This window comes from Protopterus annectens, chromosome 2.part0, assembly GCF_019279795.1.
Source record: "Protopterus annectens isolate FY-2018-M chromosome 2.part0, PAN1.0, whole genome shotgun sequence".
Lineage (NCBI taxonomy): Eukaryota > Metazoa > Chordata > Ceratodontiformes > Protopteridae > Protopterus > Protopterus annectens.
The window spans coordinates 1,518,415,017-1,518,427,335 of NC_056728.1; positions in this window are offsets into that span (position 1 = coordinate 1,518,415,017).

Genomic DNA, 12,319 nt, shown 5'->3' on the forward strand with positions numbered 1-12,319 from the left:
AGGGTGTGCCAGACTTGAGGATGGTGCTGGAGCTCTGCCTATGTCGGATGCACATAGTACACTCCCTATACATAGTTGAGCACAGGTAGTGTCATGTTTGGCATCCCTTTTACTGTATGTGCGGGTCAGAGAGAGGTGTCATTCCCTGGGTCCCTAATGTGTCCATGCAAATGCTATGCATTGCCTCTTTGCCATGGCCAGGGCATACTGGGCACGCCTCCTTCTGCCTACTGGGACAGGCTCTGGTTGTTGTTCCTCTGAGTCACTCTGTGCCTGCACAGGGCTTGGCATTGGTGGGGGGCTGTGTGGCCCTGCCCCATGCTGTTCCTGCTGCAGCTGTTTCCGCAGGATCATATTGCGTAGCAAAGCACATACCATAACAATTTGTGAACATGTAGCTGGTGAATACTGCAAGGCTCCACCGGATGTGTCCAGACACCAGAGCCATGACCTGAGCATCCCAAACACATGCTTTATTATATGTCTGGCCTGGGCATGTGCCTCATTATAGTGTTGTTGTTCAGGTGTGTGTGTGTGTACATTTCTCATAGGTGTCATCAGCCATGGCTCCAGTGGGTACCCAGCATTCCTCACTAGGTGACCATAGGGGATATCCACATCGGCAAATCTGTGGTACAGCTGTGTCAGATGCCATATGAATCATCATAGCTTCCAGGGCAGCCAGCACACACATTCATTATAATGTTCTGGGCATCATATACGACCTGGAAGTTGATGGAGGGCCCCTGTGGTTGATGTAGGCCCTACCCTGCTCACCACATGGTGCTTTGATGCATATGTGCATGCAGTCTATAGCACCCACTACCCCAGGCTATTCTGCTATTTGGTGGAAGAGACGCATATTGCTGGTCAACACCTCATGTGTGTTGAGGAAATATATGTGCTCACTGGTATGTGCTGACATGGCATCCAGGAACTAGTGGAATACTCTGGATGCTGATGCCTGTGAGATCCCCATGATATCCCCAGTTGTACATTGGGAGGTACCTGTGGCTAGTATACCTAGGCCTGCACATACCTTGGTATCCACTGGGATGGATTCCCCTCGGCCAGTTTGGTGTGTCAGGTGTGGCCGTCACAGCTCAACAATTTGTTGTAGGAGGTCTCTGTCTACCCTATAGCGCTCCACTATCTCCAGCTCATGTAGCCCCTGGTAGGTTACCCTGGGTCTGTACACTCTTCTCTGTCTCCTCACTGTGGGTTGTACAGCAGCATTCACATCTTCACCACCCTTAGCCTCTTGCACATGTTGTTCTATGTTGCCTGCTGCAGCCCTTCTCATTTTGTAGGTTTGTTTGTTAAAATTTCCCCACTTGTGTAGAGTGTGGAAAAAACAGAGGGGTAGGTGTTTGCTTAGTTTATAGTAGTGTTCTGGGCTGGGATGGTCTACTGTCTGTGTAATTGGCTGATTCTGATACATTTCACCTGCCAGCTAAGCTAGTTCTCCTTGATTACCTTCCTACTGCTGGTTTCCCCTTCCTATTGCCTTCCTGTTTGAGGGGGCATGCCGCACAAACACAGTGCTCAGATGTGAACGGAGCTGCTATTTCCTGTTTTTTTTTTTAACACCTGGTGCACACCACACAAACACACGTACACGCTTTAAGCAGGTTTTACAGGATTTTCGCTTGTTCTACCTGTGTACACCATGATTTTCTTGGTGTAAGATAGGACAGCCCTAGACACACCCTCTGCCTTATCTTAGCTTAGCTAAGGGCAAACACGAGCCACAGTGTTCCAATTAGCTTACAGTATGCCTGACACACCCCCTTCTGATGGCAGCTATGTCTATGGCTTACACTCATGGTTTTCCTATTCCTACACTCTTGGGTGCAGGCTTGCACTGACAGGGAATATGGGATTCTCTATCCTTCCCCTTATTTGCATAGGATTGCCTGCTAATGCTTAGTTACATGCCCCACATTGAGCCTCCCCCCTTAGCAACCATTACTCACTGGCCAGGTTGTCTTCTGCCTGCCTTTGACTTGCATGGCAGAATACTGCTTTTAGTTAGAATGCTTATTTTAGGTTTATTTTATTATGTTTCCACTGATCCCATTTGAGCGCTGCTGCCCTATGCTTAAACAGGTGAGATCAGCGAAAAAAATAAAAGTTTTTTTTTTTTTTTTTTTTTTTTTTTTTTTAAACATTTTGCAATGCCAATGGCCTTCTACTTGGCCATTGGCATGCTTCCTCAATAATATGCAGCCTTTATTTGTTGCTGTCATAGCTCCGTTTTGTAGTTTGCAGAAATGTACTTGGTTACTAACCGAGTACATATCTGCAGACTGCACACATCCTGCACTGACAGCTGCCGGCTTCCTGGATCATAAATTACCCTCATTTGCATGGTTTTCACCAGCAAATGAGGGTAATTTGCATACAGGAGCTCGGTCCATTCAGGATTAGTCTAAGAGCTCACGTGCACGTCCCGGGAGCTCATTCCTGGATTGCACGTCGGCAATATTGCCGAAAATAACTCAGACTTATCCAGCATACTCTACAGGGCTTCGTAAATCCGGGAGAATGTGTACTCAATAACAGCATGGTTGGCAATAGTAGAATGCAAATGAAACTTTTACAATCTTCAAAACAATTCATAGAGCTGGTACCATGTTTCAAAAAGAAATAACTACATCAGAATAAGAAATAATTTATGCATAGGAGAACAGCTTACAAGAAAGGGAAGAACAGCAAAATAATGCAACCAATTTTTACAATTGATATGATGGAAATAACTAGGTTTTATAAAAGGAGGGAAAATAATCTGTTTGACTGGGGGATATTTGCTTGTAGGAAAACTGAAAAGCTAGATCATTTAATCATTTCCTTAACTTGTTTTCTTCCACCATGTGGATATTGGCTCCAGAACTTATCAGGGTGCGCGCACACACACACACACACACACACACACACACACACACACACACACACACACACACACACACACACACATATTCAGGCACCTATACATAACCATGTATAGGAATGAAGGAAAGCATGTATTCTCCATTCTAGTAAGTCAGTTGCTTTCTTTAGCTACAAATCATGCTGCATTGTTAATAAGAAAATGACAGCAGTCAGCCATATAGCATGACTGCATAAGCAGAAGCAAACCATAGTTTTATGGCCTGATTTTTTTCTTCTTGTTTTGTACACCAGAAAATGTCAGGAGGGCAGTGCATTTAAATTCATGAAGTATGCACTCGATGAATAAGTAATTCAGTCAGGAAAGGGCACCTTTTGATGAGCAGCAGTGGTGAGATAAAAATACATTAAGAAAATAAGACACATTCATGAATGAGTTATACAACTAAGAAAAAATGGAACATTACATTGAATAAGGAAATGCAAGGTCTGAAAATGATAAATAAGCTGCAGAAGTACAGTGATCAGATATGATCAAAAACCCATTTTAAAAGCCATTATGTTCCAGACAGAGCTAATGCAATCAGGAATACCACTGCAAATTTTAAACTTTCTGAACTTAAAGACCTGCCACTCTGATTTCAAAGTACTGGTTTGCATATCTGTTAGCTGTAATTCAGGAACAAATGATATACTGATATATATTAGCATAAATATAATAAAAATATTGAAACTCTAAGACAAGTTGCTATGGTTTCCCCATTTGATGACAATAGCAGTTTTCTTGACAGCTGAATAATCAATAGTTTAAGTACAGCAGAAAATTTTGTTATGGTGATTCAGTGGAAAAAAAAACATTTACACTCTCTATCTATATATATATATATATATATATTTTCTTTTTTAATATATATATATATATATATATATATATATATATATATATATATATATATATATATATGTGTGTGTATAGAGAGAGAGAGAGGGAGAGAGATGGTTTCAATTTGTCTCACCATATATCTGTTATGTCAAACATTTCATTAGGAAGATTGTTTTGTTGAACTGACAGTTCACCATAAGATGCTGGCATTTGTTTTATCAAGTTCTACACACAGTGAAGTGGGATTTTGTCCTTTCCTCACTGCCATGCAATCTCAGATTTGGTATATATAATTAACAGGGGATTTGGCAGGATACAGCCCGCCATGTTGGGGGTACATGGAGGTTTGCTCTTTATATAAAATGTTTCTTTTTTAAGTGAATGAGTTTTAACCAGACAGCCTGCATTCTGATTTAATGAGTTGGCAATGTGAAATATAATTATAAATTATAGTTATAACTACAGTACTTACGTACTATCACAACCACCTTATTGCTGTTTCAGACCTTTCATCATTATTTATGTTATTGAGAAAGGAGTCATTGCGATAATACGTAGGTAGAGGAAAAAGTTGTCTCCGCTGATGATTTTGAGAAATTTTGGCAAAGTAGTCTCTCTCTTTCTATTGTCAGTTGTAACTATTGCGTGCAAATCCTTCCATGCTATAATCTGAAAAAATGAACTACATATTTTATAGTGTTTGGAATGAAAATCTACAGTAGTTCTCTTGTTCATTACAGTACCAGGGAGACTTAAAAATGTTCATAGTTACATGTAGTGGTTGGGAGCCCTATGTCTGGCTTAACACCCTTGACTTTGACTGGTAAAATAGTTCAAAACAGAGAGTTTAAGAAGTCAAACTATAATGGAAGAGCTGAAAAAACAAAACACACATTAAACATTGGTTTAAATAGTCTGCATTGTCTGTGTTAGGTCCCTGAATAATTAATTGCTGTCATGTTAAAGTTGTAAGTTAATAGGGCTACTCCTCTTATTGGGTTCCTGTTTAAGTTCAGTTACTACTAAATGGAGGAAATTTAACCATGATTATGGAGAAATACATACATTTGAAATTGCAGGATCTTGGACAATTCCCTGAGTTACAGCGATTATGAAATAATGGAAAAGGTTTTGTAGTTAAAACACTCATTTTGGTGTTAAGGTGAAAGTATTCGGTCCTGCTTGCTTTAATATCATTTTCTAAATGACAGAGAAGGCAGTTCTTTACCATTAAAATGACAGCTACAGTAGTAACTGCTTGGATCTTGTTTGCAATAATACCCAAGTACCTATCTATCTATATAGTTCATAATTAGTACTAGGCTAACTGTCGTTGTGAGCTATTTTAAGTCTAGCCAATTACCCTATGTGAGTATGAAACCCCCATACCTTGTGTCTGTATGGTAAACACATTAATTATTATGCCAACCTCCCACTCTCTGTATGTGTGTCTATATGTATCTATATCTATATCTAAAAGGTAACTCAGATGAGGCCAGTTTGGCAAAAGGGTGAAATAATTCTGTTTGTGAACTACATGCACTGGAATTTAACTCATGGAACATATTTCTAAGTGTCACAAAGTATTCACCGATATACTGGGTTTCTATGTCTTCCTGTAAAAGTTTGTCTCAATGTTTGGCTGTTTCTTTGTGAAACTTCTCAGATATCAAGAGAGCCTCATAGCATAAAGCAGACTATAAACCTTCTAGCATCAGATCTTTGTAGCCATTCCTTGGGAACACTTGGGGGTTTTACTCTTGTCTAATATTCATATTAGGAATTTAGTGACAGCAATTTGCACATCTTCAGCATGTCACCATCTAGATTTCAGAGCCTGCATCTTCATCATTGTTATTAATTCTGTCAGTATACCTCCTCAAGAATGTATTTAGCAAAGAGATATGTCTTGAACATTTCTCTATTTAATTTTATATTGATGTTACTAATTATAAGTTGTAGTTGCTTAAATTCCATTTCATGTTGGATTTCCCTGTGAATTTTGCTGCAGCTACTTCCGATTTCTCATTGTCAAAGAGGGAAAATGCCTTAATACTAAACTAAAATATCTTGGTGACAACATTTAATAGTGGGTTCAATGCTTGCAATGAATATCAAGGAAACTATGTAAACAACTACTTTAGGTAACTTTGCAAGATAACTTACATGACAGTGCAGTTCAACAACAGGGAGCTTTAGGCATCACTTTGCTTTAGGACTTGATAGACCACTTTAGTTGTACTTATTCCATACCGTCAATTAAAAAGTATGATCAGTTTGATAACCTGCCTATATATTGCATTAGGAGTTTAGATTAGAATGTTATTGATCAGGAAATTTAATATCAGGAAGTTATTCATTTTAAAGGTATAAATGTGTAGTCAAGTGTTGAAATGCAGCTTTGACTACCTATTTATGTTTTTTTTCAACATATATTGCTTAAAGGATTACTGCACATGATATGGACCACACATGATAGACTGCATTGTGTTTAGTTTGCAGGTAAAGCCTGTAATGTAATCCTGTCCTTTATTACAAATACTGTCATATGCATTTCAATACCCAAGGCTTATATGTTATCTAGTTATGTAAGTATTATCTGCATGGCAACAACAGAAAGGCTTTCAATGTTGGCAATACTGCTTAATAAAACTTACTTGCATCTTATAATATCAGACAAGCTTATCTGATGGTCATTAAAGCACTGCTACTTAAACATGGAGCAAAATGTACTTTCTGAATAATAATAAGCATAAATCAACAGTATAAAAAATATGACAGAAACCAGAACATTCTGCAAAATGAATGACAGATGAAAAGCCACTGTAGTACTTGTGTTTACCTTGGATGGGTGGGGGGAATAGTCTGCACATTTACACTGCATAACTGTTCCTTGCCTTGCTTGGACACATCCAGAGTCACTACATGGGGGAGTGGGGTGCAACAAGTTTGTCACAATTTGAAATGTCTCTGGCTGACTGTGATGGCCCTGACACATTTGTCATACCTATCAACCTCAGAGCAAGAAATCTGGACAAAGCCATACATAGAAGTGGGACAAAGGCCCAAAAATAAGGACAATTTTTAAATATTGCTCTTATAAACTTAAAAAGATAATTGAATAGTAGGTCTTGAATTAGTATGAATTTTCTGAAGGGTATGAAATCTGAAACTAAAATGTCTGTCATTATTTTCTAATGTCAGTCTTTAATGATTTGCCACTAATTTGCCAAAAAAACACAATTTTATGAAAAATGGACCAAAAATGTGATGCAAAAATATAAAATAGCCACACAATACAGCTGGGAACCTGTCAAAGAAGGGACACGTTTTAATATTAGTACTGCTAACTCGAGCAGCTGACAAAGTAAAATAATCTACATGCATTTCTGAAATAAAAGTAATCTATAACTGATTATTACAGTTATTTATGAATTGTAAACCCTCCATGTTTTCTTCCAAAATTGCCATTTTGCAGAGGGATTATTAGGGGAAGAGCAACATTTTGGGCCAAAATTGGGGACAGTTAAGATGTTTGGATATGCCTAATTCTATAAAACAGTTTATTTGCACATACCTCTCAACCTGTTAATGCAGGAAATCTGAACAAGGCCAAATATATTTGGGGGACATACAAACACTACTAAAAATTGCTCTTGTATAAACTTAAAACAGTTGATAGAATAACAGGTCTTGCTTTAGCATGCATTTTTCTGAAGGTTATGATGTCTGAAACTCAATGTCTGTCATTTAGTGACTTCATTCCTAAATGATTTGCCAGAAAACCACACATTTTATGAGGAACAAACCAAAAATAAGAAGCAAATATCTATTCATTCTGCAAAAATATGGACAGCTGTGAGGTATAGTTCAACCGGGGCTGTGTGAATTTGCTGCCCTTCCCCTCTCAAAATCATGGTCGAATGGAGCCTCCCCCTGCAGCCATTCCAATGTCCCATTCCTTGGTTATTTTGCCCCATTTACTAAAAACACTGTAATGTTCATACTGCTTTACTTCTGCGATGATTTAGATTTCATTTGAAAGTTTTATTTTGCATTTTTACAGCACAAACCCCAATAGATATCTGCTAAACAAAGCAATGCAGTCTTACAATGAAAACAGACTTAGCATTAAAACTTCTCGCCCTTGAAACTCACATGCATTGAAACCCACATTCAAAGAAAATACATTTTACCAGTGGCAGATAAAGAATAATTTTGGGCTGTTTTCAAATCATAGGCCCTTTTTGGGCTGTTTTCAAATCATAGGACCCTGAACATGAAACATACACATGCTCTTTGATACACCTTCCCGATTGTATTAAATTGTATTCCTTGTACAATACAGTACAGTTGTTAGAGGGCATTTTACATTTATTGTTTTGAACATTTTTCCAGTAAACAATGAAATAAAATGCATTCACTAATGACAAAACTGCCCAATTCAGAACATTTCCATCATAAAAATCTACTCAATCTTGTACAGTCCACCAGTATCAGTAAATATGCACAATCTCTGAAGTAGTAAAAGTCATCTAAATAATTCCACATTAAAGAAATATGTAACAATAAAGAGGTTGCTGCTAGCAAACAACTTTATATGTCATTGTTTATTCATCTACAAATAAAGTGCCTGTTGCCCTTGAGGAATAAATTGCCTATGTTGCATGCATTTAAAAAAATGATAAGCTAGTAATATCGCAGTAGGGAATGTATGGCAAACTGATAACAGGTTCATAGTTACTACTCTTGGTATCTTCGCCAAAAAGGACTACAGCATCCACCCCCTTTACAACACAGAACAGTATCAGCAATGCATCTATCTACTGTGGGAGTAGAACCCACAGCCTTCTGCATCAAAAGCAAGTACACTATCTGTTGTGCTATTCACAATGCATGCAAGCTCAGAATAAGCAGCACTAAAGTTTTGTTCCCCTGCAGCTCTTGGCTCCTTGTAAAATCTACTCAACACGCAGTTGTATCTCTGAATTTTGCAGCACAAGAAATCTGGAAAAAGCCGAAATTTATTGGGGGGGGGCAAAAGCCCAAAAACCAGGGACACCTTTTAAACATTGCTTGTATAATGTTGGAAAGTTGCTAGAATAAAATGCTGTGTTACCACCATACATTTCACTGTCACGTCTGTAACCCAGGGGACCCTGTGCAAAACAGTCAGAGAAACATACCACTATGCCAAATCAGCTGTTTTGTGAAAGAGAAGAAGACAAACTTAAATGGCTACCATTTAGTAAATTCAGTTCTCACCATAGCTGTCAACCTCTTAGCACAAAACACCTAAACAAAGCCAATAATAGGGGAATACAGCTCCCAAACATATTCAGTGAATTCAGTTCTCACCATAGCTCTCAACCTCTTAGCAAAAAACATGTGGAGAAAGCCAGTAATGGGGGAAATACAGCCCCCAAACATTCAGTTCTCACCATAGATAGCTCTCAACCTTAGCACAAAATACCTGGACGAAGCCAATAATGGGGGAATACAGTCCCAAAAATAGGGACACATTTCAAATATCCATGTTATAATCTTAGACAACTACTAGAATAAAAGGTTTTGTGTTACCATGTACTTTGTGAAGAATATGAAGTCTGAAATTCAAATGCCTGTTATTTTTAAACATTTAACCAGGAAACTAGTCTGACTTGGAAGTAAAGACAATTTTCAGCAGAGCAGGTAGAAACTCCAGACACATCTTTGCAAGATGGAAGGATATGCAGACCCCACACAGAAGGCACCCCAGCCAGGAATCAAACCAGAGAACCTGTAACTGTCAGGTAGCAATGCTACCAGTGCACCACTGCACTACAGACTTTGCAAGGAAAAATGACGATACAGAAACCACTGATTTTACGAGGAACAGAAAAAATATGAGGCAAAAATCTGCAAATTTTTTACAAATGATGGTGGGTAGGGAATTCAGGTCCTTGCTACCTGGATCCAAAGTACAGCGTTCAAGCCTGAGTATGTCTACCCACCACCAAGTGTCCTCTCTAGCCACCAGTATATAGCAACTGGGGAATTACACACACACACACACACACACACCAGTAATGTATCCAGCGAGCCATTTCACGAAGCATATCCAGTGACTGTTTTACGAAGCAGCAGTACAATCCAAGTCACGAACATAGCCTCCAGTCCAGCAGCACAATCCAAGTCACCAACGAAGCCTGCACAGCAGTGAAATCCCCGCGAGAGCTCACCTCTCAGTCCTCATTGGTTCTGCCTGCAGCTGAAGCAGTCTGGAGCTCCTCTGTTCTGTGTGGTCATCACCACACAGATTCCTGGGTATCTCTTCTTCTGTATCTGGAGTGCTGACAAAGGCAGTCTGAGTTCCCAATGTGTCCACACATGCGCGGAGGAGTCGGGACAAGTGATTTCTTTTGTTTGTTTGTTTTCTTGTTTCACATTTTTTTCTTTTGCTTTTTTTCTAGGTGGGGGGGCTGCATTCCTGCAGTCCTATAGCATGAGCCGCCCCTGTATAATCCCAGGAAAGAACAGACAAAACAATGCAAAAGATACTCATCTGCTCAAATCTGCCAAAGCAAACTATGAGGCAAGTACAGACTCCCAGGTTACAGATAACAATAAGGCTTTTTTTTTTAATTATGTTCGTAACCTCAGGGGAAACACTCAGCTATGTGCTGGGTTAATCGTGAATGGCAACAATTACACCCAGCCTGAAACTATAGCAAACCTTCTAGCCGACAAGTTCAGTTCAAGCCCCATCACCTCCTACCACTCCCAAAGAAATACCATCAACCATCCCACTACCGCTCTTTATGAGGTAACAGGTTCTTAATGCACTTGATAAAGCCAGAAACACAGTCTCCATGGATCCAAACAACATTCCAGGATGATTCTTAAATAGTTTAAAACAGACTCTATCATAGTCACTAGAAACCCTCTTTAATCACAGCCTCCAGACAATCTTTGCCCCAGAGGGAAGGAAGACTGCAACAGTCATCCCTCTGCACAAGGTGGGGCCCATCAACAGTGCTGGGGAACTGCAGACCATAAGCTTGACCAGTCTTATCTGCAAGGCCATGGAGAGAATTGTCATGGACCTGATCAATAATGATATAGGAACTCTACAGACATTAAACCAGACCCAGTGTGTTAGCTTTGTCAAAGGGAGGTCTTGTGAGGGTAAAAAGGTACATATCACTTATCTAGACATGGCCAAAGCTTTTGACACAGTCTGCCTCTAGGGGATCATAGTTAAACTTACTGAGTTAGGCATGCACCCCTACATTGTCAGATGGATAGCCAACTGGCTCACTGGCAAGACATATGCTGCCCAGATAGGTGAATCCATTTCAGATAAGAAACTTGTTGCTATCGGTGCCCACAGAGCTCAGTGTTGGGACCCTCCTATTTGATATATACTTCTCTGAAGTGAAGGCCATTTTTGGGGTCTCTAGCTCACTAAGTTTGCTGATGACTCTAAGATGGGAGCAATCATTGAATCCCCAAATGATGATGACATCCTACACACAGGACTAAAAATAACAAACGACTGGTACCAGAAACCATGGTCTGAGTCTAAATGTTAAAAATTGCGTAATCATTCCCGTTTGTAAATAAGATATCCCTGAAAATTATAATATTGATAACACCCCCCCCCCCCTAAAATTAGACCCAGTGGTAAGGGTCTTAGGAACACAGATAGATAGTAACCTAATCTTTGACTAGCAGGTATCTAAGTTAGTAAGGAAATCTTTCTGTGTGGCTCAACTTATAAGTAAAGGCATGGCATCAAGATAAAATGAAGTCATAGTGCCATTATATTCAGCCATTATCAGGTGCATAATCAAGTATAATGCTGCCTTCTGCATGTACCTAACCAGGCAGTTACAAAAATTGGAGTGGCCCCAGAGGTTTCATACTAAAAAGTACACAGCATGACACACATGTCTTATGCAAACCAACTAAAGGTCCTGTCCCTTTACTCCATCTCATATGGATTTTGAGAGGTGACTTGCCAGACCTACAGGGCATTCTCTGAACCAGCTCTAATGAAAATGTTACATATTCACAAGAAAAATTATGTGAGGATTATGCATTCCATGGACTTGAACCTTATTTCTGATTCTAACAGAACTTGCTGGAGAGACAGATTTGTAACCCAAACGCTACCCCGTCTATGGAATAAACTTCTCATCGTCAGAAAACAAAACTTGTCCCTCACCCTCTTCACAAAGCATTTGGATAAATGGATGGGGAACTGTAAATTCACTTACAGGGTACTGCCTTTATGAACAGAGGCAGTCTGTAAAATCACTTAGGGCTCCAAAATCCAAAGACCCATTACCCTGATGATACCCTATCCCATATCTGGAGAATTAAGATATAATATTGTCATATCTGGGGTATTAATGTATAGGCTTGTAAAGGTTCTTGTGACATTAGCCTAGTAATCACCTATGAACCTATGAATCTAGAAAATTTCAACAGTTTCTCATTGCATGACTCTCTCTCCACGTTAATTTCATTATGTTTGATCACATTCATTAATTAAATGCACAT